The sequence below is a fragment of the Mauremys reevesii genome, linkage group 8 (genome assembly GCF_016161935.1).
Source record: "Mauremys reevesii isolate NIE-2019 linkage group 8, ASM1616193v1, whole genome shotgun sequence".
NCBI lineage: Eukaryota > Metazoa > Chordata > Testudines > Geoemydidae > Mauremys > Mauremys reevesii.
In genome coordinates, this window is record NC_052630.1 from 89,280 (window position 1) to 109,528 (window position 20,249).

Below are 20,249 nucleotides of genomic sequence, written 5' to 3' on the forward strand. Positions count from 1 at the left end.
CTGTTGCTCCATGAGCGAAATGCTCTATGCATTACCCTGCATGGCCACACGGTGTCACTGTTGCTCCATGCAGGAACTGCTCTGTGCATTACCCTGCGTGGCCACACGGTGTCACTGTAGCTCCACACAGGAACTGCTCTGTGCATTACCCTGCATGGCCACACGGTGTCACTGTTGCTCCATGAGCGAAATGCTCTGTGCATTACCCTGCATGGCCACACGGTGTCACTGTTGCTCCACACAGGAAAAGCTCTGTGCATTACCCCACATAGCCACACGGTGTCACTAGTCACTAGTTATTTCCCTCATGGAGCCACAGAGACACTAGGTCAGGGGTCAGCAACCTCCCGTGCCAAAGACGTCACGGGAGCCGATTTTCAATGGCACGCGGCTGCCTGCCGGGACTCCAGGGTGCCATTAAAAATCCTGCCAGCGCGGCAAGCCGCAGGGTCCGCGCTCCCGGGGTGGAGCACGGGGCCGAGCGCAGCAAGCCGCCGGCCCCTCCCCCGCCTTCTCCCCCCGCCCCCCGGATCCCTGCCCCCGCACGCAGAGCTCTGGGGCCAGGGCTGCACGCTCCCGCGGGGCAGCATAGGCTGGCTCTGCTTGGAGGCTCATGGTAAGGGGATCTGGGGCCTGGCCGGTTGGGTAAGGGGGGGCAGTCATGGGACGGGGGGCAGTCATGGGACAGGGAGCAGGGTTGGTTGGATGGGGGTGGGATCCCGGGGAGTGGCTAGGGGCGGGGGTCTCTCGACGCGGCAGACAGGGAATAGGGGGGTGGATGGTGCATGGGAATTCTGGGGTCTGTCAGGGGGTGGGGGCTGGATAGGGGTCAGGGTACAGGTAGGGTGGGGGGGTCTCTTGAGGAGGTTGTCAGGGGACAAGGAGCTGGGGGAGTTGGATATGTCAGGAGGCAGGGGTGTGGAGGGGGTTGCGGCAGGCAGGGAGCAGGGGGAGGGTTGTACTGGTCAGGATTTCTGGGGGTCCTGTCAGGGGTGGGGAGTGGTTGGATGGGGCGTGGGAGTCCGGGGGTCTGTCTCGGAGTGTGGATAAGGGTTGGGGAAGTCAGGGGACAGGTAGGGGGTAGGCTCCTAGGGGGCAGTCAGGGGACAAGAACAGGGAGGCTTAGATAGGGGATAGGGTTCTGGGGGGCAGTTAGGGGCAGGGGTCCCAGGAGGGAGGGGCAGGGGACAAAGAGCGGAGGGGGGTTGGCGGTTCTGAGGGGGGCAGTCAACCAGCCCTCTGCCCTGAGCCCTGACTCCCCCCCCCACACACACACACACCCAGGCCCCTGCCCTGAGCCCTGTACCTCCCTCATACACACCCAGCCCTCTATTGACTGCTTCACCGCCCCCCCCGACCCCAGCCCTGACTCTGGCACCCCCCTCACATGGCCCCAGTCCTCTGCCCTGACTCTTGCACCCCTGCACATCCCCAGCCCCACCCTGAGCACCAAACGGGAGCTCCTGCACCTCTCACACCAAATGGGAGCCGCCCAGGTAAGTGCCCCCCCACCCAGACCGCCTCCCCCAACCCTGAGCCCCCTCCCTCATTCTAGCTCCTGGCCAGACCCTTCACCCCCAGCCCTGTGCTCGGTCCACTCCCACCCTCAGCTCAGTGCAGAGAGAGCAAGAGAATGGGCCAGAACCAGGGAGAAGGTAGCTACCCGCTGTATGTGGGCAGGGCCCCGCACAGCCTGCTTGCAGCCTAGTGGAACAGAACCCCAGACCAGCAGCGGGTTGAGCAGGCCAGCGGTGTAAGATCAACATTTTAATTTAATTTTAAATGAAGCTACTTAAACATTTTGAAAACCTTGTTTATTTTACAATACAACACTAGTTTAGTTCTATAATATATAGACATAGAAAGAGACCTTCTGAAAAACATTAAGGTTTCGCGTGCCAGTAATACATTTTAGAGTGAATAAATGAAGACTCGGCACACCACTTGCGAAAGGTTGCCGACCCCTGATATAGACAATAACGCTATTTCACTCCAGTGTCTTCCTAAATGTTAATATTGCTTTTTTGATCTTTGAATCACAGCTATAGCAATAGACAAGACCTGAGCTAACATTTACCCTTCTATCTCTAACAATGCAGGCTGCATTTCAAACCTCTATTCCTTTACATATCTTCCTAACCAGTCTTTAAAGTTCGGCCATGGGTCAAGGTCAGTTTGTGAGTTAATTAACTCTTGCTGGCCCCGTCACCTTACAATGAGATATTACATTACACGCAGATCACCACAAGGTCTCTGTGGCTTTGAGCTCCTTAGGACCTAGTCTTTAAAATGCTCTTTGCCACTGACCAATCCCTGTGAGAAGGGTGCAGGTCTCCCCTTTCTAGCTCCTCTTGGGCCGCTGGCACTTGCTGGGCAATGAGACCATGCTCTCCTGAGGGAATGGAGGTCTCTCCTTTACGGCACTTTTCTCTCTGCCCAATTCGAACGCCCCTGGCTTAAGGACCACCCTGAAAGGAAGGTTTGGGTCTCCTTTGCCAAGCAAATTAAACCACAGGTCACTTTGACACGCCCGGCAAAATGACTGCCCTGTAACGAGGGTGTAAGGTCTTATCCCTCACACGCTTAAACTAGGGGAGCCTTTTTGTGCCTGTGGCTGAGCGACACCCCACCCCTTGAGAAGGCTTGAGCTTCCGTTTCTCTTAGTGACAGGAAATTCCCCCACAATTATTTCTACTGGACTTTGAGATTTGAAGTGAAATCTTACTTGCAACCTATCCAGGTCAGATGCAACATGGTGTGGCGAAGGGGCAGCTGTAAGGGGATGGTGGAGGCCATGGAAAATTCGCCCCTTTTCTCAAAAAAGCCAAGAAATGGCCCAACCATGCAAATGTCACACCGTCTGGAAATGAACAGGTGAGGTGGGGGGCTCCTTTCAGACCCTCACTTCCACCTCATCCTTCCTCAAGTCCTTTTGCCCTGCCCAATTTACACCGCTCAACCAACCACAACTTTGACCCTGTGTTTTCTTGTGCACAAGAAAGACACTGCGCACTGATGAGTGTTCAACTGTAGACATTCGGACAGCTCCCTCAGCTGTGTCCAAATTCCAGGCCTTGTGTTTCTTTGGAGATAGACAGAGGAGATTCCTAGGGCTACGTCCGAAGGGATTGATGTGGCTATCCTTCCTGAAATGTGTTGATGTTCAGGTGTTGTAAGCACATGATGTGGTATTCAGAGCCAGCACGTAGGTGCACCTAACCCTACTAATGGGACTGCGTCACAAGGAAGAGGGGTCTTTTCTGGTAAAGGTTAGGGAGCACAAAGTTATTTTCTTGGTGAGGTAGGAAGGTAAGTCTGGAAGGGTGTCGCTGAGAGATGGAGGATTGATTGGAAAGGAGACACTCAGCAGGATCCCTCCCTTACCTGTTCATTTCCAGATCTTTTCACATTGGGGACTTCCCCCCGCCCCCTGCACACACCGAGTTTAAAGGAGGCGTATTTTACTAAAGAAAGGGTGACCGCCCTGTAATCAGGGTTCAGACCCCTTTTCTCCTGTCTACATTGGCCCTCTTAATGGCACCCAACATAGTCACTCCGCAGAGCAGATTCTGGCTCCTCCCCAGCCACGGAGCCCCGTACCCAAGGAGGAAGCACACGGCCTATGAAGAAAACTACAGCAAGTAGAGATGAGGAACAGCCAGTTATGCAGAAACCCGAGGACTATTCATGTCTCCTTAGAAGGATGTCCAGGCTTCTCAGATCCACTTCTGCATATTCTCCTCCGGCGAGGGCTCCTGGACGATTCCTCTCCAAACTAATAAAGCCAAGCAAGGACCATCACTAAACAGAGCTCTATGAATGTCCTCATCCCTGCCTCCCTCTCCCATTCCATCTCCATCCCCCGGACTCAATGAACAGAGACTGAGTCAACATCCACAGACACTGCTCCACTCTAGCGCCCACTATCCTGCATGATTTTCATCCCCTCTTACTTGTTCATAGCTCCCAAGACCAAGCCTGTGGGGATGCACACCTAGCACTCCTGCCCCTCTTCTGTGAAGGGAGATGGCACAAGGAGAGGCAAGGACAGAGACAGAGAGAGAAAGAGAGTGTTGGCCAACACACTAGAGAAAGAGAGAGAGACAGACAGAAACACAGGAGAAAGGCAAGTAACTCACCATCTGGAGTCATCCTCCTGGATCCAACCTTCTCCTGCGGAGGACACACTGCTTGAAAACAGAGAAATGACAAGCCACTGAAAATGGGGACCTTGTCTCCCTTGTATCCCCAGCTAGTCAGGAAACTCTTCTGACAAACCAGCCCCAGCTAACAGGATGTCTGTACCTGGAGTCAGATGGGCTGTTAACAGAACCCTCAGCAAAACAGACACTTATCTCACTGACAGTGGCATCTGCTTGGCTCCCAAATGAACGGCTCTTGCCTGGCATGAACAATGCTCACAGGCTCGCTGCTCTCACTCACTTTCCATTGCATGAGGGCAGTAGACTCTGACATGTGACTTATTTTTCCTTGGTACTAAACCCAGCAGAGGAGAGAAAAACAAACAAATTAGCATTTCCATCTGCAATGTCATGTAGTCTCTTCATCTCACATATCCCACGGCTCCGCCATCAAACCATCTCCTATTACTACTTTACATCTGCAACTAGAAGGGATCCATTGTAACTGCACCCAAAACAGTCACTTTGCTCAGGAGACTCTTGTCCCTTCCCCAGCCTTAATACCACAGTGTCCTGTACCCAGCGAGGAAGCACAAGGCCTGTGAAGTAAACTACAGCGAGTACAGATAAGGAATTGAAAGCACTGACCTCTTACTCACAGCCAGTTGTTCAGAAGGCAGAAAGCTGAGGACTGTTCCTGTCTGGTTAGAACGATGTCCAAGCTGCTCAGATCCACCTCTACCAGTTTCTCCTCCGGCTCGAGCTCCTGGACAATTCCTCTGGAAGTGCAGCTGCAAAAGCCAAGCATGCGCCATCTCTACACACAGCTCTAATGGTACTTGAAACGTTGCCCTCAATCCTGCCTCCCTCTTCCACCCCATCTACATCAGCCCCACTTGAACAGAGACCGATTCAACACTGACAGTCACTGCTGCACTCTCGCACCCACTACCCCGCATGGTTTTCGTCCCCTCCTACTACTCCAGGGCTTTCAAGACCTAACCTGTGGAGATGCACACCTCGCAGGCCTGCCTGTGTCCTAAGAAGGGAAATGGCACAAGGAAAGGAAAGGACAGATTAAGAGAGAGCGTTGGCCAACACACTAGAGAGACAGAGAGCGAGAAAATGAGAAACACGGGAGGAAGGCAAGCAACTTGTCACCTGGAGTCATCCTCCTGGATCTAACCTTCTCCTGCCGAGGACACACCGATCCTGGCCAGAGAAATCATCAGCCCCTGAAAATGGGGACCGTGTCTCCCTCAAAACCACAGCTAGTCAGGAACCTTTTCTTACAAACCCAGCCCCACCTAACGGGGTGTCTCTACCTGTAGCCAGGTGGGCCGTGAGCAGAACCCTCAGCAAAACAGATACTTATCTCAGTGATAGTAGCAGCTGTTCTGCTCCCAGATGGACGGCTCCTGCCTGACACCAACAACGCTCGCAGTCTCATCACTCGTCACATAAGGGCAGTAGACTTTGACATGTGACTTCTTTTTGCTTGGTACTAAAACCAGGGGATAAAACAAGTAAGCTACTGTCTCAGTCAGAAATGTCTCGTAGGCTCTTCTTTTCCCCTCTCACGCACAGCGGGGTTCCGCCCTCTACCCATTACACCTTTAGGACTAAAAGTACAAAGCACCTCTTACAACAACACCCAGAGTCACTCTGCACAGCAGACTCTGGCCCCTTCCCACCCTTAATCCCACAGAGCCCTGTACCCAACAAGAAACCACACCGTCTATGAAGACTACTACATTGAGTACAGATGACTCTGAGTTCAAAGCACTGAGGCCTTACTCACAGCCAGTTATGCAGAAACCTGAGGACTATTCTTGTTTCCTTAGAAGGATGTCCAGGCTGCTCAGGTCCACTTCTGACATTCTCATCCGGCTGGGGCTCCTGGACGATTCCTCTGCAAACTAATAAAGCCAAGCAAGAACTGTCACTACACAGAGCTCTATGAATGCCCTCATCCCTGCCTCCCTCTCCTATCTCATCTACATCAGCCCGACTCAATGAACAGAGACTGAGTCAACACTGACGGTCACCGCTCAACTCTAGCGCCCACTACCCTGCATGATTTTCATCCCCTCCTACTTCTTCATAGCTCCTGAGACCTAGCCTGTGGGGATGCACACCTAGCACTCCTGCCCGTGTCCTATGAAGGCAGACAGCACAAGGAGAGGCAAGGACAGAGACAGAGAGTGTTGGCCAACACATTAGAGAAGAGAGTAAGAGAGAGAGAGAGAGACACACACACACACAGAGAAAGGCAAGAAACTGATATGGGCCGTGAGCAGAACCCTCAGCAAAACAGACATTTATCTCACTGACAGTGGCGTCTGCTCGACCCCCACATTGACGGCTGTTGCCTGGCATGAACAATTCTCACAGGCTCGCTGCTCTCACTCACTTTCCATCGCATGAGGGCAGTGGACTCTGATGTGTGACTGCTGGGTTTAGTACCAAGGAAGAAGTAAAAGGAGGAAGAAGTAAAAGGAGGAAAAAAATAAAATAAAATTACCATCTCCGTCTGCAATGTCACATAGTCTCTTCATTTCACATCTCCCGTATCCCACAGCTCTGCCCTCAACCCATCTCCCATTACTACTTTACAGCTGCAACTAGAAGGGACCCATTTTAACTGCACCCAAAATAGTCACTTTGCTCAGGAGACTCTTGTCCCTTCCCCAGCCTTAATCCCAAAGAGCCTCGTACCCAACGAGGAAGCACACGGCCTATGAAGGAAACAAGAGTGAGTACAGATAAGGAATTGAAAACACTGACTTCTTACTCATAGCCAGTTATCCAGAATGCAGAAAGCTGAGGACTGTTCATGTCTCCTTAGAAGGATGTCCAAGCAGTTCAGGTCCACTTCTGCCAGCTTCTTCTCCAGCTGAGACTCCTGGACAATTCCTCTGCAAACTAATAAAGGCAAGCAAGAACTATCACTACACCAGTGGTTCTCAACCTTTTGTACTGATGATCCCTTTTACATAGAAAGCTTCTGAGTGTGACCCTTCCCTTATAAATTAAAAACACTTTTTGTATATTCAACACCATTATAAATGCTGGAAGCAAAGTGATGTTTAGGATGGAGGATGACATTTCACAACCCCCCAAATAACAACCTTGCAGCCCCCTGACGGGACCTAAACCCCAGTTTGAGAACTCCTGCACTACATAGAGCCCAATTAAGGCCCTCTTCCCTGCGTCGCTTTCAATCGGTCTTAGCCCCACAACACCAACAGTCACCGCTCCACTCTCGCACCGACTGCCCTGCATGATTTTTGTCCCCTCCTACTTCTTTATGGCTCCCAAGACACAACCTGTGGGGGTGCACATCTAGCTCGCCTGCCGATATCCTAAGAAGGGAGACAGCACAAGGAAAGGCAAGGACAGATTGAGAAAGAGTGTTGGCCAACACACTAGAGAAGAGAGAGAGAAACACGAGAGAAAGGCAAGCAATTCATCACCTGGACTCATTCTCCTAGATGCAACCTTCTGCTGCGTAGGACACACTGCTCCTGGCCAGAAAACTGAGCAGCCCCTAAAAATGGGGATCTTCTCTCTCTCAAAACCACAGCTAGTCAGGAACCTTTTCTTACAAACAGCCTCAGCAAACGGGGCATCCCTTTCAGGAGCAAGGTGGGCTGTGAGCAGAGCAATCACCAAAACAGACACTTATCTCATTGACAGTGATGACTGTTCCATTCCCCGTTGGACGGCTTTTTCAAGGCATCAATAATTCTCGCAGTCCCATCACTCTCGCTTGCTTTCCATCGCATGAGGGCAGCAGACTCTGACTTGTCACTTCTTTTCCCTTGGTACTAAATCCAGCGGAAAAACAAGTCAGTCACCATCTCAATTGGCAATGTTGGGGAGCCGCTTCTTTTTGCCTCTCCCACGTGGTGGGGCTCTGCCCTGAACCCTCCTCCCATCACGCCTTTATGACTACAAGTAGAAAGCACCCCTTGCGACGACACCTGAAATAGTCACTCTGCACAGATGACTCTGGTCAGACACACCAAACCTGTGGGGAAAACACGTAGAAATTGTGCTTCTTTTTGGCTTGTAACTTATTGCTTCTTGTAGCTTTTTGCTTCCAGCAAGCACGGACAAGGAGGAGCAAAGGGGATGGCTAGTTGAGGTGCACAGCGGGCCCACCACAGTCCCAGACTGCACGCCAGGGGAGATCTAATCATTGAGTGTTGGGGTTCTTAGGGATTGGCTTGTTTTGGCCTTGTTTTCAAATGGGGTTATCTTGATTTTTGGCTTATTGTCAAAGTCGGGGTGCTTATTTCCCCATGAAAGTTAGCAATTGTGACTCTGGTCCCTTCCCCAGCCTTAATCCCAAAGAGCCCCACACCCAACAAGCAAGCAAACAAAGTGTGAAGAAAATCACAGCAAGTACAGATGAGGAATTCCAAGCACTGACCACTTACCCACAGCCAGTTATGCACGAGGCAGAAAGCTGAGGACTGTTTATGTCTCCTTAGAAGAATGTCCAGGCTCCTCAGGCCCACATCTGCCAATTTCCCCTCCGGCTGCTGCTCCTGGATAATTCCTCTACAAGTGCAGCAAATAAGCCAACCAAGAGCCCTCACTACAAAAAATTCAATTGGTGCGTGAAATCTTGCCCTCATCCCTGCCTCCCACATCAGCCCCACTAGAGCAGAGACTCAGTCAACACCCACAGTCACCGCTTCACTCTAGCGCCCACTGCCCTGCATCATTTCGGTCCCCTACTTGTTCATAGCTCACAAGACCTAGCCTCTGGGGATGCACACCTAACACACCTGCCCGTGTCCTATGATGGAAGACAGCACAAGAGGAGGCAAGGACAGAGAGAGAGTGAAAGACAGACAGACAGAGTGTGTGTTGGCCAACACATTAGAGGGGAGAGAGAGAGAGAGAGAGAGAGAGAGAGAGAGAGAGAGAAACGTTGGAGGGAGTCAAGAAACTCACCAGCTGGAGTCATCCCCCTGGATCTAATATGCTGCGGAGGACACACTGGTCCTGGCCAGAGACATGAGCAGCCCCCGAAAATGGGGACATCGTCTCCCTTGTAACCACAACTAGTCAGGAACCTTTTCTTACAAACCGAGCCCCAGCTAATGGGGCATCCCTACCGGGAGCAAGATGGGCTTTGAGCAGAGCGATCACCAAAGAAGACACTTATCTTATTGAGAGTGGTGGCGGTTCCGCTCCCAGATGGACGCCTTCTGCGTCGCACCAACACCACTTGCAGACTCATCGCTCTTGCTCTCTTTCCATTGCACGAGGGCAGTAGACTCTGGCCTGTGACTTCTTTTCTCTTGCTACTAAACCCAGCACAAGGGAGAAAAACAAATCAGTTACCCTTTCAGTCAGCAACTTTGGGTAGGCGCTTATTTTCCCCACCCGCAAACAGTGGGGCTCCGCCTTCAACCCTATTCCCATTACACCGGTAGGACTGCAAGTAGAAAGCACCCCTTGCAACGACACCCGAAATAGTCACTTTGCACAGCAGACTCTGGTCACACACACCAAATCTCAAGGGGGAAAATAAAACAGAAATTGGGCTTGTTTTTGACCTGTAGCTTATTGCTCGTTGTAGCTTGCTGCTTCCGGCAAGCAGGGGCAAAGCGGGGGAGAGAGAGTCGGGGTGCACAGCAGACCCACCACAGTCCCAGACTGCAAGCCAAGAGAGATCTAGTCATTGAGTGTTGGGGTTCTTAGGAATTGGCTTGTTTTGGCCTTATTTGAAATAGGATTCGCGTGATTTTTGGAATACTGTGAATTCAGGGTTCTTATCTACCCAGTGAAAGTTGGCAAGTATGACTCTGGTCTCTTCCCCAGCCTTAATCCCACAGTGCCCCATACCAAACAAGGAAGGAAATGGCCTATGAAGAAAATTACAGTGAGTACAGATGAGGAATTCCAAGCACTCACCGCTTACTCACAGCCAGTTAGGCAGAAGGCAAAAACCTGAGGACTGTTGAGGTCTCCTTAGAAGGATTTCCAGGCTGCTCACGTCCACTTCTGCATATTCTCGTCGGCAAGGGCTCCTGAATGATTCCTCTGCAAACTAATGAAGTCAAGCAAATACAATCACTACACACAACACTGCTGGTGCATTTAATCTTGCCCTCATCCCTGCCTCCCTCTCCCATCCCATCTACATCCGCTCGACTCGATGAACAGAGACTGAGTCAACATCCACAGACACCGCTCCACTCTAGCGCCCAATACCCTGCATGATTTTCATCCCCTCCTATTTGTTCATAGCTCCCGAGATCTAGCCTGTGGGGATGCACACCTAGCACTCCTATCTGTGTCCTATGAAGGGAGACAGCACAAGTAGAAGCAACGACAGAGACAGAGTGAGAGACAGTGTGTGTTGGCCAACACATTAGAGGAGGGAGAGAGAGAGAGAGAGAGAGAGAGAGAGAAAAAAACACACGGGAGGGAGTCAAGAAACTCATGAGCTGGAGTCATCCCTCTGGATCCAACCTTCTGCTGCAGAGGACACACCCCTCCTGACCAGAGAAATTACCAGCCCCTGAAAATGGGGACATTGTCTCCTTCATAACCACTAGTTAGGAACCTTTTCTTACAAACCCAGAGCTTGCTAATGGGGTGTCCCTACCAGGAGCTGAGCCGTGAGCAGAGCAATCACCAAACCAGACACTTATCTCAGTGACAGTGGCCTCTGCTCGGCTCCCAGATGGACGGATCTTGCCTGGCATGAAGAATGCTCACAGGCTCGCTGCTCTCACTCACTTTCCATCACGTGAGGGCAGTAGACTCTGACGTGTGACTTGTTTTTCCTTGGTACTAAACCCAGCAGAGGGGAGAAAAGCAAAAAAAGAAAATAGCATCTCCGTCTGCAATGTCGCGTAGTCTCTTCATTTTACAGCTCCTGTATCCCACGGTTCTGCACTCAACCCATCTCCCATCACTACTTTACACCTGCAACTAGAAGGGACCCATTGTAACTGCACCCAAAATAGTCACTTTGCTCAGGAGACTCTTGGCCCTTCCCCCACCTTAATGCCAAAGAGCCTCATGCCCAACGACACGGCATGTGAAGAAAAGTACAGCAAGAACAGATGAATTCAAAGCACCGACTTCTTACTCACAGCCAGTTATGCGGGAAGCAGAAAGCCGAGGACTGTTCGTGTCTGCTTAGAAGGATGTTCAGGCTGCTCAGATGCACCTCTGCCAGTTTCTGCTCCAGCGAGGGCTCCTGGACAATTCCTCTGCAAGAGCAGCTGCAAAAGCCAAGCATGAGCCATCACAACACAAAGCTCTAATGGTGCTTGAAATCTTGCCCTCATCCTGCCTCCCTCTCCCATCCCATCTAGATCGGCCCCACTCGATGAACGGAGACCAAGTTAACACCGACAGTCACTGCTTCACTTTAGCGCCCACTGCCCCGCATGGTTTTCGTCCCCTCCTACTATTTCAGGCCTCCCAAGACCTAACCTATGGAGATGTGCACCTAGAACACCTGCCTGTGTCCTATGAAGGGAGACGGCACAAGGAAAGGTAAGGATAGAAAGAGGGTGTGTGTTAGCCAACATACCAGAGGACAGAGACAGAAACACAGGAGGAAGGCAAGCAACTCGCCACCTTGAGTCATCCTCCTAGATCTTTCTGCTGCGGAGGACACACTGCTACTGGCCAGAGAACTGAGCAGCCCCTGAAAATGGGGACCTTGTCTCTCTCAACCACAGCTACTCAAAAACATTTTCTTACAAACACAGCCCCAGCAAATGGGACGTCCCTACCAGGAGCAAGGTGGGCCATGAGCACAGCAATCACCAAAACAGACACTTATCTCACTGACAGTGGCAGCTGTTCTGATTCCGGTTGCACGGCTTTTGCGTGGCATCAATAACTCTCGCAGTCCCATCGCTCTCACTCGCTTTCCATCGCATGAGGACAGCAGACTCTGACGCGAGATTTCTTTTCCCTTGGTACTAAACCCAGCAGAAGGGGAAAAAAAAAGTTACCAACTCAGTGGGCAATGTCGCATTGGCTCTTCTTTTCGCCTCTCCAACACGGCGGGGCTCCGCCCTCACCACTCTTCCCATCACACCTTTAGCATTACAACCAAAAAGCAGCCCTTGCAACGGTACCCGACAGTCACTCGGCACAGCAGATGCTGGCCCCTCCCCAGCCTTAACACCACAGAGTCCTGTACCCAACGAGGAACCATACGGGCTGTGAATACAGTCAGTACAGATGAGGAATTCCAAGCTTATATGAGAGGCAGAAAGCTGAGGACTGTTCATGTCTCCTTAGAATAAAGTCCAGGCAGCTCAGATCAACCTTTGCCAGTTTCTCCTCCGGTGAGGGCTCCTGGACGATTCCGCCGCAAATTAATAAAGCCAAGCAAGAACTATCACTATGCAGAGCTCTATTAATGCCCTCATCCCTGCGTCCGTCTCCCATCCCATCTACCTCAGGCTGACTCGATGAACAGAGTCTGGGTAAAAGCAGACAGTCACCGCTCCACTTTAGCGCTTACTGCCCCTCATGATTTTAATCCGCTCCTACTGCTCCATGGCTCCCAAGACCTAGCCTGGGGGGATGCACACTGAGCACCCCTGCCTATGTCCTATGAAGGGAGATGGCACAAGGAAAGGTAAGGACAGAGAGAGACAGACAGAGTCAGAGAGACGGTGTGTGTTGGCCAACATATTAGAAAAGAGAGAAAAACATAGGAGGAAGGCAAGCAACTTGCCACCTGGGTGTCATCCTCCTGGTCTTGTGCAGCAACCTTCTGCTGCACAAGACACAAAACTACTGGACATGAGCACCCCCTGAAAATGGGGACCTTGCCTCCCTCATAACCTGTGCTGTTCAGGAACTTGGTTTAAAAAAAAAAAAAAGCCAGCCCCAGCTGATGCGGCGTCACTACCTGGAGCCAGATGGGCCGTGAGCAGAACCTTCAGCAAAACAGACACTTATCTCAGTGACAATAGCAGCTATTCCACTCCCAGATGGATGGCTTTTTCATGCCATCAATAATTCTCCAGGTCCAATCGCTCTTGATCACTTTCCATCGCATGAGGGCAGTAGACTCTGACATGTGACTTCTTTTTCCTTGGTACTAAACCCAGCAGAAGTGGAAAAACGAACAAGTTACCATCTCCGTCAGCAATATCACGTAGTCTCTTAATTTCATATCTCCCATATCCCACGGCTCCGCCTTCAACCCATCCTCCATTACTACTTTACACCTGCAACTAGAAGTCACTTTGCTCAGGAGACTCTTGTCCCTTCCCCAGCTAAGGCTCTTGGATGATTCCTCTGTAAACTAATAAAGCCAACCAAGAATGATCACTACACAGAGCTCTATGAATGCCCTCATCCCTGCCTCCCTCTCCCATTCCATCTACATCAGCCCTACTTGATGAACAGAGATGCAGTTAACACCGATAGTAATCACTCCACTCTTCTATCCACTACCCAGCATGATTCTCGTCCCCTCTACTTCTTCATGGATCCAGGAGACCTAGCCTGTGGGGATGCATACTTAGCACCCCTGCCTGTGTGCTATGAAGGGAGACAGCAGAAGGCGAGGCAAGGACAGAGAGAGAGAGAGAGCTGGCCAACACTAGAGAAGAGAGAGAATGAGAATCATGGGAGGAAGGCAAGCAACTCACCACCTGGTGTCATCCTCCTGGATCCAATCTTCTGCTGAGGAGGGAACACAGCTACTGGACACAGAAATGAGGACCTTGTCTCCCTCATAACCAAAGCTAGTGAGGAACATTTTCTTATAAATCCAGCCCCAGCTAATGGGGTGTCCCTACCTGGAGCCATGTGGGCCGTGAGCAGAACCCTCAGCAAAACAGACACTTCTCAGTGACAGTGGCAGCTGTTCCGCTCCCAGATGGACGGCTCTTGCCTGGCATGAACAATGCTCGAGGTCTCGTCGCTCTCGCTCGCTTTCCATCGCATGAGGGCAGTAGACTGACTTCTTTTCACTTGGTACTAAACCCAGCATAAGGGGGGAAAAACAAGTAAGTTACCATCTCAGTAGGCAATGTCTCGTCGGCTCTTCTTTTCCCCTCTCCCACATGGTGGAGCTCCGCTCTCAAATCCCTTTCCATCACACCTTTAGCACTACAATGAAAAAGGAGACCGTTGCACCTACACTTAAAATAGTCACGTACCCAACAAGGAAGCACATGGTCTTATGACAGCAAGTACAGAGAAGGAATTCAAAGTACAGACCGCTTACTCACAGCCAGTTATGCAAGAGATAAAGCTGAGGACTGTTCGTGTCTGCTTAAAAGGATGTCCAAGCTGCTCAGGTCCACTTCTGCCTCTTCCTTCTCCAGATAGGGCTCCTGGACAATTCCTCTGCAAGAACAGCTGCAAAAAACAAGAATGAGCAATCACTACACAGAGCTCTAATGGTGCTTGAAATCTTGCCCTCAATCCTACCTCCCTCTTCCATTCCGTCTGCATTGGCCCCACTTGACGAACAGAGACCGAGTTAACAGCAACAGTCACCACTCCACTCTCACACCCACTTCCCTGCATTATTTTCGTCCTCTCCTACTTCGCCATGCTTCCCGAGACCTGGCCTCTGGGGATACACAGCTAGCTCACCTGCCTGTGTGAAATGAAGTGAAACAGCAGAAAAAGAGGCAAGGACAGATTGACAGAGTGCGTTGGCCAACACTAGAGAAGAGAGAGAGAGAGAGAAACACGGGAGGAAGACAAGTAACTCGCCACCTGGAACCTACCTTTTCCGCAGAGGACACATCGCTTGTCAGCAGAGAAATGAGCAGACCCTGAAAATGGGGACCCAGTCTCCCTCATAACCACAGCTAGCCATGAACATTTTGTTACAAACCCAAGCCCAACTTACAGGACATCCCTACCTGGAGCCAGGTGGGCCGTGAGCAGAGCTCTCACCAGAACAGACACTTATCTCCCTGACAGCAGTAGCTGCTCCGCTCCCAGATGCGCAGCTAATGCTTGATTTCGACAATGCTCGTGGTCTCATCGCTCTCGCTCGCTTTCCATCGCATGAGGACAGTAGACTCTGACCGTGACTTCTTTTTCCTTGGTACTAATCTCACCAGAGGGAGGGAAACAAAAAAAAATTAGCATCTCCAACTACAATGTCACGTAGTCTCTTCATTTCACATCTCCCGTATCCCAGCCCTCCGCCCTCAACCCATCTCCCTTTACTACTTTACAATTGCAACTGGAAGGCACCCACAAAAACATAAGAATGGCCAAATTGGCTCAGACCAAAGATCCATCCAGCCCAGTATCCTGGCCACTGCCAGGTGCCCCAGAGGGAATTAACCCAACGGGTAATGATCAACTGATCTCTCTCCTGCCATCCATCTCCACCCTCTGACAAACAGAGGCTAGGGACATCATTCCTTACCCATCCTGGCTAATAGCCATTAATGGACCTAACCTCCACAAATTTATCCAGTTCTCTTTTAAACCCTGTTATAGTCCTGGCCTTCACAACCTCCTCAGGCAAGGAGTTCCACAGGTTGACTGTGCGCTGCGTGAAGAAGAACTTCCTTTTATTTATTTTAAACCTGCTGCCCACTAATTTCATTTGGTGGCCCCTAGTTCTTATATTATAGGAAGTAAATATATTTTTCCTTATTCACTTTTTCCACACATCTCGTGATTTTATATACCTCTATCATATGCCCCCTTAATCTCCACTTTTCCAAGCTGCAAAGTCCTAGCCTCTTTAATCTCTCTTCATATGGGATCCATTCTGAACCCCTAATCATTTTAGTTGCCCTTCTCTGAACCATTTCTAATGCCAGTATATCTTTTTTGAGATGAGGAGACCACATCTGTACCCAGTATTCAAGATGTGGGAGTACCATGGATTTATATAAGGACAGTAAGATATTCTCTGCCTTATTCTCTATTCCTCTTTTAATGATTCCAAACATCCTGTTTGCTTTTTTGACTGCCGCTGCACACTGCGTGGACATCTTCAGAAAACTATCCATGATGACCCTAAGATCTCTTTCCTGATTAGTTGTAGCTAAATTAGCCCCCATCATATTGTATGTATAGTGTATGTATAGTCAAGTATCAGAGGGGTAGCCGTGTTAGTCTGGTTCTGTAGAAGCAGCAAAGAATCCTGTGGCACCTTATAGACTAACAGAAGTTTTGCAGCATGAGCTTTCGTGGGTGAATACCCACTTCTTCGGAAGTGTGCTTCTTCGGTATGCTTGCATCCGAAGAAGTGGGTATTCACCCACGAAAGCTCATGCTGCAAAACTTCTGTTAGTCTATAAGGTGCCACAGGATTCTTTGCTGTATGTATAGTGTTTCCAGTGTGCATTACTTCACATTTATCCACATGAAATTTCATTTGCCATTTTGTTGCCCAATCACTTAGTTAAATCCAATGAACACTGTGAAGAACTTCAAAAAGTTCCCACGAACTATCTTGAGCAGTTTAGTATCATCTGCAATGTTTGCCACCTCACCTTTCTCCAGATTATTTATGAATAAATTGAATAGGATCGGTCCTAGCATTGACCCTTGGGGAACACAACTAGTTACCTCTCTCCATTCTGAAAGTTTACCATTAATTCCTACCCTTTGTTCCCTGTCTTTTAACCAGTTCTCAGTCCAGGAAAGGATCTTCCCTCTTTTCCAATGATAACTTTATTTACATAAGAGCCTTTGGTGAAGGACCTTATCAAAGGCTTTCTGGAAATCTAAGTACACTTTGTCCCAAAATAGTCACTTTGTTCAGGAGATTCTTGTCCCTTCCCCAGCCTTAATCCCAGAGTCTCGTAACAAACGAGGAAGCACACGGCCTTTGAAGAAAACTACAGCAAGTAGAGGTGAGGAATTGAAAGTGCTCATCTCTTACTCACAGGCAGCTATGCAAAAGGCAGAAAGATGAGGAATATTCATGTCTCCTTAGAAGGATGTCCAGGCTGCTGAGGTCCACTTCTGCATATTCTCGTCCGGTGAGGGCTCCTGGATGATTCCTCTGCAAATTAATAAAGTCAAGTAAGTACCATCACTACACAGAGCTCTATTAGTGCATTTAATCTTGCCCTCATCTCTGCCTCCCTCTCCCATCCCATCTACATCAGCCCCACTTGATGAACAGTAACCAAGTCTACACTCCACTCTAGTGCCCACTACCCTGCATGATTTTCATCCCCTCTTACTTGTTCATAGCTCCCGAAACCTAGCTTGTGGGGATGCACATGTAGCACACCTGCCCGTGTGCTATGAGGGGAGACAGCACAAGGAGAGGCAAGGACATAGACAGAGAGAAAGAGTGTTGGCCAACACACTAGAGAAGAGACAGAGAGAGAGAAAGAGCAAGGCAAGAAACTCACCCGCTGGATTCATCCCCCCTGGATCCAACCTTCTGCTGCAGAGGACACACTGCATGTGAACAGACCAATAACCAACCCCTGAAAATGGGGACCTTGTCTCCCTCATAAGAGCAGCTAGTCAGGAATCTTTTCTTACAAACCCAGACCCAGCTAATGGGGCATCCCTACCTGGAGCCAGGTGGGCCATGAGCAGATCCCTCACCAAACCAGACATTTATCTCACTGACAGCGGTGACTGCTCCGCTCCCAGATGTACAGATAATGCCTGATTTTGACAATGATCGCGGTCTCGTCGGTCTCGCTTTCCTTCGCATGAGGACAGTAGACTGATACGTGACTTCTTTTCCCTTGGTACTAAACCCCGCACAAGGAGAAAAACAAGCAAGTTACCATCTCAGTAGGCAAATGTCACGTTGGCTCTTCTTTTCGCCTCTCCCAAACGGGGGAGCTCCGCCCTCAACACTGTTCCCATTACACCTTTAGCAATACAACCAAAAAGCAGCCCTTGCAACAGCACCCGACAGTCACTCTGCGTAGCAGACTCTGGCCCCTCCACAGCCTTAATACCACAGAGCCCCGCACCCAACAAGGAGACACACGGCCTGTGAAGAATACTACACCGAGTATAGATGAGGTATTCCACTGGCACCGACCGCTTACTCACAGCCAGTTATGCAGGAGGCAGAAAGCTGAGGACTGTTCACGTCTGCTTAGAAGGATGTTCAGGTCCACTTTTGAGAGTCTCTCCTCCAGACAGCGCTCCTGGACAATTCCTCTGCAGTGCAGTTGCAAAAGCCAAGGGTGAGTCAGCATTACACAAAGCTCTGAAGGTATGTGAAATCTTGCCGTAATCTCTGCCTCCCTCTCTCATTTGGTCTACATCAGCCCCAGGCGATGATTAAAGACCAAGTCAACACCGACAGACATTGCTCCACTGTGGCACCCACTAATATGCATGATTTTCATACCCTCCTAAGTCTTCATGGGTCCCAAAGACAGACTGTGTGGATGCACACCTAGCACCCTTTTCCTGCATCCTACATAGGGAGATGGCACCAGGAAAGGCAAGGAAGGGAGAATGAAAGAGCGAGAGTGTTGGCCAACACAATAGAGAAGACAGAGAAACGTGGGAGGAAGGCAAATAACTCGATACCTGGAGTCATCCTCTAGATGCTACCTTCTGCTGCTTAGGACACACTGCTCCTGACCAAAGGAATCATCAGCCCCTGAAATTGGGAACCTTGTCTCTCTTACAACCACAGCTAGTCAGGAACCTTTTCTTACAAACCCAGCCCTAGCTAATGGGGCATCCCTACCAGCATCAACGTGGGCCATGAGCAGAGCCCTCACCAAAACAGATACTTATCTCACTGACAGTGATGGCTCTTCTGCTGCCAGATGGATGGCTTTTGTGTGGCATCAACCATGCTCATGGTCTCATCGCTCTCGCTCGCTTTCCATCACATAAGGGCAGTAGACTGGCACATGACGACTTTTCCTTTGGTACCAAATCCAGAAGAGGAGGGAAAAACAAAAACAAAAATAGCATCTCCATCTGCACTGTCATGTAGTCTCTTCATTTCCCAGCTCCCGTATCCCAGGGCTTCACCCTCAACCCATCTCCCATTACTGCTTTACAACTGCAAGTCGAAGATACCCATTGTAACGGCACCCAAAATAGTCACTCCCTCAGGAGACTCTGGCCACTCCCTAACCTTAATCCCACAGAGCCTTGTACCCAACGAGGAAGCACACAGCCTGTGAATAAAAGTACAGCGAGTACAGATGAGGAATTCCAAGCACTCACCGCTTACTCACAGCCATTTATACAGGAGGCAGAAAGCTGAGGACTGTTCATGTCTCCTTAGAAGGATGTCCAAGCTGCTCAAATCCACTTCTGCCAGTTTCTCCTTGGGCTGGGGCTCCTGGACAATTCCTCTGCAAGCGCAGCTGCAAAAAGCCAAGCATGAGCCATAACTACACACAGCTCTATTGGTGCTTGAAATCTTGGCCTCATCCCTGCCTCCCTCTTCCATCCCATCTACATCGGCCCCATTCGACGAACAGAGACCGAGTTAACACCAACAATCACCGCTCCACTTTAGCGCTGTCGAAGAAAAACTCAGTTCTCACTTTTTGTTTGGATGCAGCAGAAACAAATACTTTATTATAATACTCTAGTGATCACAAGAGGGAGAGAGAGTCAGGAGCTAGGTTTGCCCCTTGTCCTGAACGGATCTCTCTCACCCTTAGTAACAATCATAACAATCTTTATACCTTTCTAGCAGACCATGGTTAGCATACTTGCAGACAGTAAAAGTAAACATTTGCATTTGTTTATACATAAGCCTTTTCGTTATCTTATTTGTCTGCAATACTAGAACAGAAAACAAGACTGCAATTCACAAGGTCGTAACGACTTTTCACACAATTCACTCTGCACCAGTTACAGGGTAACATCTTAACCTCTGCTAATTAGCTAACATACATTAAGATCCCTTCAAACTTCTATTAATTAATTCTTGGCCTCCACACTCCCCCCTTTTGTACTTCTAGTACAACAAATATGTCAAATTTCAATGTGCATTAAATCATGGATCTCAGAGTCTACAGGAGAGATGGTAACATTAGGGGTCTTCATGGGATGTAATGACAATGAATGATTAGTATGAACATGAAAAGTATTATTACCATCATTACGTCTATTACAACAACAACAACAATAACATAATCCCACACCAACTAA

At 49.8% G+C, this 20,249-nt stretch overlaps 2 long non-coding RNA genes across 8 annotated transcripts; both read right to left on the reverse strand.

Annotated features, from left to right (window-relative positions):
• Nucleotides 1-3,721: 3,721 nt before the first annotated feature.
• On the reverse strand, nucleotides 3,722-9,003 carry LOC120369919. 7 transcript variants are annotated; one of them, XR_005583500.1, is made up of 7 exons: nucleotides 8,588-9,003; nucleotides 8,114-8,175; nucleotides 6,930-7,972; nucleotides 5,944-6,061; nucleotides 4,306-5,646; nucleotides 4,140-4,190; nucleotides 3,722-3,775 (listed from the first exon to the last, which is right to left on the reverse strand). It is a non-coding gene; the product is annotated as an uncharacterized LOC120369919 (long non-coding RNA). The 7 variants fall into 7 exon arrangements; XR_005583499.1 differs by lacking the exon at nucleotides 8,114-8,175; XR_005583498.1 differs by having other exon boundaries at nucleotides 6,930-8,175.
• Nucleotides 9,004-13,807: 4,804 nt separating this feature from the next.
• Nucleotides 13,808-19,359, reverse strand: LOC120369921. Its single transcript, XR_005583505.1, has 7 exons — nucleotides 19,311-19,359; nucleotides 18,168-19,001; nucleotides 17,672-17,857; nucleotides 17,027-17,145; nucleotides 15,032-15,222; nucleotides 14,387-14,516; nucleotides 13,808-14,132 (listed from the first exon to the last, which is right to left on the reverse strand). It is a non-coding gene; the product is annotated as an uncharacterized LOC120369921 (long non-coding RNA).
• Between the last annotated feature and the right edge of the window lie 890 nt (nucleotides 19,360-20,249).